The following is a 6,000-nucleotide window of genomic DNA, read 5'->3' as shown; positions in this document are numbered from 1 at the left end:
CTGTCTTGAGTAAGGGGTCACTGACCCAAGAAAGGTCGGTTGGGGCCACACAAGTGAGATGCAAAAAAACCCTCCTCCAACACCCTCCCCCCCACGCTTGACTAATGTGGCCCCAACTGTGTTGGTGGGAACAGGGGACATAGTACTGGGGAAGGGTGCTAGTGGGTGCTTTGGAAGGGGACAGGGTGCCAGTGGGGACAGAGTTCTGCAGCTGGGGACAGGGTGCCAGTGGGGACAGAGTTCTGCAGCTGGGGACAGGGTGCCAGTGAGGACAGAGTTCTGTGGCTCGGGACAGGAGAGTGGGGACAGAGTTCTGGGAGTGGGGATGGGAATGGGGACAGAGTTCTGTAGCTGGGGACAGGTAGTAGGGACAGAGTTCTGGGAGTGGGGACAGAGTTCTGTGGCAGGAGAGTGGGGACAGAGTTCTGTGGCTGGGAAGAGGGAACTGGGGAGTGCGGGCAGGGGAGTGGGGAGTGGGAACAGAGGGCAGGGGAGTGGGGACAGGGGGCAGGGTGCCAGTGGAGGCAGAGAGGCCCCTGTATCTGCCTCCTCACAGGATTTCCCCCCCCTCCCCAGAGGGAAGCCAGAGCGTGCCTCCTCCGGGCCCGATTCCCCCCTCACCCTCCTGCGGCGCAGGGAAACCTCACATGTGTCTCGTGCGCCTGCCCCCCGGGATGCAGGGAAACCCCGTGCGCATCTGCCCTGGGGCCGAAACACCCCCCTCCTCCGCCCCCAGTGCAGGGAAACCCAGCGCGCGCCTGCCTCGGGGCTGACTCACCCCTCCTGCGCTGGTGAAGGGAAGTCACCGTGCTCCTCTTCCGAGGCCAATGCCCCCTCCCACAGTGCGCCTGGCAGAGCAGCCAGCACACTTCTGGAACCCCCAGAAGTGGCACTAAGCTGTGGGACTTCCGTCTACCTGCGGGAAGCCAGCATTACTTCCATTTTTGCTGGAGGTAGGTAATGGAGCTTTTCGGGGTGCATGGATAATGGGGGGGGGGGCGGATGCCTCACGATGGACTGGTCGAGGCCTCACGATCGACCAGTTAATTGCGATCGACCTGTTGGTGACCACGGTTCTACAGTATAAGTGTGCCTCCTGCCAGACCCCCTCCCTTTCCATTTTATGAAAAATGGTTGAATTCCAGGCACATTCCAATTTCTTGGCACAGACAAACCTTTACCTTGATTTAAGTTATGATAAGAGGAAACTGCATACCAAATTTGGTGGTGCTAACTCTTGCCATTTAGGAGGAGTTCTTGAACAAATGGACTCATGAACAGACAGACAGACAGACACAGATATGCACATTTCTAAAATATATAGGAAGAAGATATCGCAGTGCCACGCAAGTGAATTCCACCTTGGAATGCTAGCGAACTGCGGGCTAATTTCCATGTGTAAATATATTTTGTAAATCAAAATGCTGTTTTTAGCCCCCTAACAGGGCTGGGTACTGCTATTAGAAGCAAAACTGCACTTGCAAACCTAGGGTATGTCTACACTACTCTCCTAGTTCGAACTAGGAGGGTAATGTAGGCATACCGCACTTGCAAATGAAGCCCGGGAAATTCAAATTCCAGAACCCCGCTGGTTCGAACCCCGTGCAGCGCGGCTACACGGGGCACGAACTAGGTAGTTCAAACTAGGCTTCCTAGTTCGAACTACCTAGTTCGTGCCCCGTGTAGCCGCGCTGCACGGGGTTCGAACCAGCGGGGTTTTAAAAATGGCGGCTCCCCGCTTATGCAAATGAAGCCCGGGAAATTCAAATCCCGGGCTTCATTTGCAAGTGCGGTATGCCTACATTACCCTCCTAGTTCGAACTAGCGGGGTAGTGTAGACATACCCCCAGGCACTAACTAGACTCAAGAGTTGGGCCCTGGCAAAACCCCAGAAACTGTTGATATGGGGGGAAAACATAATAAGATACAAACTCACCAGCCCCTCACATTTGGGATGTCCCATTGCTACTGAGGCAGTAGGGAATTCTGGCTGATAAGTAGCCCTTCTGCCAGCCTATGTTCTGACCTACGTCTCCCTGTGAGAGCTGCTGTGTTCCCACATAAATAGTTATGGGAGCTGAAATATTCTCAGGCAACAAGTAAAATGGCAGCCTTCACTCTGGATTTCTTGATTTCTTTTCTTCTGAGGTTTCCGGTAAACCTAGAACTTGTTTGTAATTTCTTGTCTTTACCATGTAATATATCTGCATAGAAGATGGTATTTGTACTTGTCTAGATGCTGGCTTACTAAAATTTCCCTTTGGCCTGACAAATATCATAGCCTTTTCGTTTCAGGAGCCAGTTCTTTAAATCAACAACATGATATAAGTGGGGAAATCCCTCTGTTTTAGCAAGACCATGTCTGTGCCCTCACATGTAATGAGATTACTAATACAGTGCACGAACCACACATTCCTGATGTAATTTCTTTGAAGTATATCTAATAAATCCTGTCCCAGATGGCAAAATAAGCTGCAATAATGAGCCATCACTAGATACTTAAGGCTGTTTTAATAGGCCGCATCAATGTAATCTAAGTGTTTGCTGTTTAGAAGATCACATTCACACACACTATCATTCATGTTTATATCTGAGCAAAGATACAGTAGTGATAGGCGCAAGGCAGATTTCTCCACAGGCTCTGCTAGGAAGAGATTAGCATTCCACTGAGGTCCTGCAAGGAATCACAAGAAAACTTTTAGGATAAAACAAGGGACCCCATGCCCTCAGAGTAATATTGTGTCATTAAGCCTTTTTGTCCCCGTTGTATAATTGATCCCAAACCATGCTTACTTATGAGCATGAAAGAGTTTCATTTAATGGAGCCTGTCTCCTTTCAGCTTTTCTCATATTTCAATCATAGTCACAAGTGACATGTAGAGTTTTGGCATATACAGAAAACATCAGAAGTAGCAGTAGCCATGTTGGCTGAACTAAAGATGAGGAAGAAGAAAGTTCAAGTTCCAAGCAGATTCCAAAGTTGTAGAAAATGGAGGCAAATGGGAAGTCATAGTCCAGGAAAGGAAGAAGAGAGTGGCTGCTTTTGAGAATGTTCCTGCTGCCCAGAAAAAGTTCTCCTGTCTGTGAGAGAGGTAGCTGTAGGATGCTGAATGAGAGGGTCACAAGGTAGGCAGCAAGTGACAAGGAGATAGGGAATCATAGAATCATAGTGTTTGGAGAGAGCTCAGAAGGTCACTGAGGCTATGTCTAGACTATGGGGCTTTATCGGAAAAAGGTACCCAAACTACGCTCCGCAATTTGCGTACCTTTTTTTGGAAGAGGCTTTTCCAAAATTTGGCCCATCTACATTGGCCCAAATTTTGAAAAAAATGCTCTTTCGGAAGAGCCCTTCTTTCTCATGGGAGGAGGAAGACAGGGCTTCCAAAAGAGTGCAAAAAAAGCAGAAGAGCAGACACATTCCCTGGACTCGGCTGAGTTTTTCTATCCCGGAGAAACCCCATAGTCTACACATAGCCTGAGTCCAACTGTGATGAGGCATCTGCCTTTCACTGGCCCTTTAAGGGTAAAACCCAGCCCTGGGAGAGGGCTGAGAGTGAAACCTGCAGCTGAGGCAGGTACTGCCAGTGAGGGCCGGGCTGGGGAGACCTACTTGCTTTAGCTGGGAGCAGGGAGGACCTGGCTGCTAAGGAAGGTTGGAGGCTTTGAGAGCCAGAACAGTGCTGGGGAAAGGCAGGCAGCGCTGCTGGGGAGCTCTGGCCTGACCTCACTCCCAGGCTTCAGGGCCTGAGGCAAGGCCTGAGGGCAGTAGGGCTGCAGGAGGACAGCCAGGGCAGCAGAAAGCAGCAGGTCCAGACTTGCCAATGATGAGTGGCCATTTCAGAATGCAGTTTGCCCCTGTGGGTCATTGAGGCAAGGTGGGTATAGGGAAATTGGGGCTTCCCGGGGAGGACAGGACCCCAGAGTACAGAGACTGATAAACACCCTCCCGGAAGGGGGCTGAGAGACACTGGAGCGGGCAGTGTCCTAAAGAGGACGCCGTGGTCTGGGAGCGATGTGGGTCTGGCACTGGAGGACGGAGTGATGCGGGAGACAGCGGCCAGAGGGAGGTGCCCTGTGCGCTGGCAAGAACTAATTCCCAGTGCTACGGGCGGGAGACGCCGTGGTGGTGAGTCAGCCTGAGACACCAACCCCTGCTAAAAGCAGGACCCATCCTATCTAAATCATCCCAGCCAGGGCTTTGTCAAGCTGGGACTTAAAGACCTCTAAGGATGGAGATTCCACCCCCTTGCTAGGGAACCCCTCCCAGTGCTTCACCTCCCTCCTAGAGAAATAATTGTTCCTAATATCCAACCCAGATCTCCCCCATTGCAACTTGAGACCATTGCTCCTCATTCAGTCACTACTGAGAACAGCCTCTCTCCCCCCTTTAGATAGTTGAAGACTTCTGTCAAATCCCCCTTCACTCTTTTTTTCTGAAGGGTAAATAAGCCCAACTCCCTCAGTCTCTTCTCATAAGTCATGGGTTCCAGCCCCCTAATCATTTTTGTTGCCCTCCATTGGACTTTCTCCAACGCGTCCACGTCCTTTCTGTAATGGGGGCCCCAGAATTGGATGCAGTTTTCCAGATGTGGCCTCGCTAGCGCTGAATAAAAGGGAATAATCACTTCCCTAGATCTGCAGGCAGTACTTCTCCTAATGCACCCTAATATGCCATTAGCTGTGGCTACAAGGGCACACTGATTCATATCCAGCTTCTCGTCCACTGTGGTCCTTTTCTGCTGAACTGCTGCTTAGCCAGTTGTTCCCCCACCTGTAGAAGTGCTTGGGATTCTTTCATCGCGAATGCAGGACTCTGCACTGGTCCTTGTTGACCATCATTAAAGATAAAATATAGAACCTCCTCCAAGCTTGGACAAAGGGGAAACAAAGGCTAACCCTGAATGAATAATTTGCAGTAAATAATTCAAAAAATTGAGACACTCCTTCTGTGTGCAGATTGTCTCTGGCCTTGCAGTGTTTGTGGATGTGTTACATACTCTGAGTTCTTTAATAAATTAAAGGCCATACTAGTGAAAAAAGGGGCTTGCTGTAAGCAGCTATTAGGGTGTATGGTTCCATTGACATTAATAGGATTAGGCAGTAGAGTCAGTGCTAAGTAATGTGAGAAAGGGACTCATCATTTGCTTTGGGCAATATTATGCTTCTTTTTGAAATCATTCCCAAATAAATATTCAACCTTTGGTTACTTTTGCTTGGAAATACAGGGCCCATGACAAATGTGTATGTCTGGCCTCGGGACAGGGATCATGTCTTCTTATAAGTATAAAGAGGGCAGAGCACACTATCATCAGTCAGAAAGTAAAGAATAATTGGCAGAAAGCGAATGTGGGGCCTTTGGAAACAGTTTGGCAAGAAGGGTGCTGGAGAGAGCCCTCAGAATTAGAGACCTGCCCAGCTGCAAATACCACAAGAAATCTCAGCAAATAACAAGCCGTGCTATTTCCACCAGCAGTGGATAAAGGCTTGTAGCAGAATCTCAGCAGCCCGGCGCTACGGCATGATGCAAAGAGGCTGAGTAAATTCTGGAGATGATTAAGTGGCAGCTATGCAGCCTGGTGGCAAGGAGTTTGAAAAGTGAGCTGCAAGTGAAGAGTGACTTCAAAAAGAGGAGAGAAACAGTACTAGAACTTCAGCCTGAGTAACCATTAACCTTTAGGCAAATATCAGTCCCCACCAGGAAGTGGGGGGAGGGATCTAACCAATAACAGACTAATAAGAGGGAACTGTGTTCCGCACTCTACTTTGAAACGAAACTCAGCAGAACTATTCTGTATGAGACCTAAATGAAACCTTATTTTTAACCTATTGTACATTGACAGTTTTTAGATTTTCAGCCAAATGAATGCACAGAGGGATTTATTATGGAGGTGCCCATAGTGATTTCCTGCTAAAGGTTGCAAGCAGTTCATAATGTACCCATTTGTGCTATCAGTTACAGTACTGTGAACCTGGCACAACTTCACTGCCTTCAGGAAGCCC

The sequence above is a fragment of the Pelodiscus sinensis genome, chromosome 8 (genome assembly GCF_052426305.1).
Source record: "Pelodiscus sinensis isolate ZL-2025 chromosome 8, ASM5242630v1, whole genome shotgun sequence".
NCBI classification, from domain to species: domain Eukaryota; kingdom Metazoa; phylum Chordata; order Testudines; family Trionychidae; genus Pelodiscus; species Pelodiscus sinensis.
The sequence above is the reverse complement of the archived record's forward strand: the minus strand, read 5'-3'. Positions refer to the sequence as shown.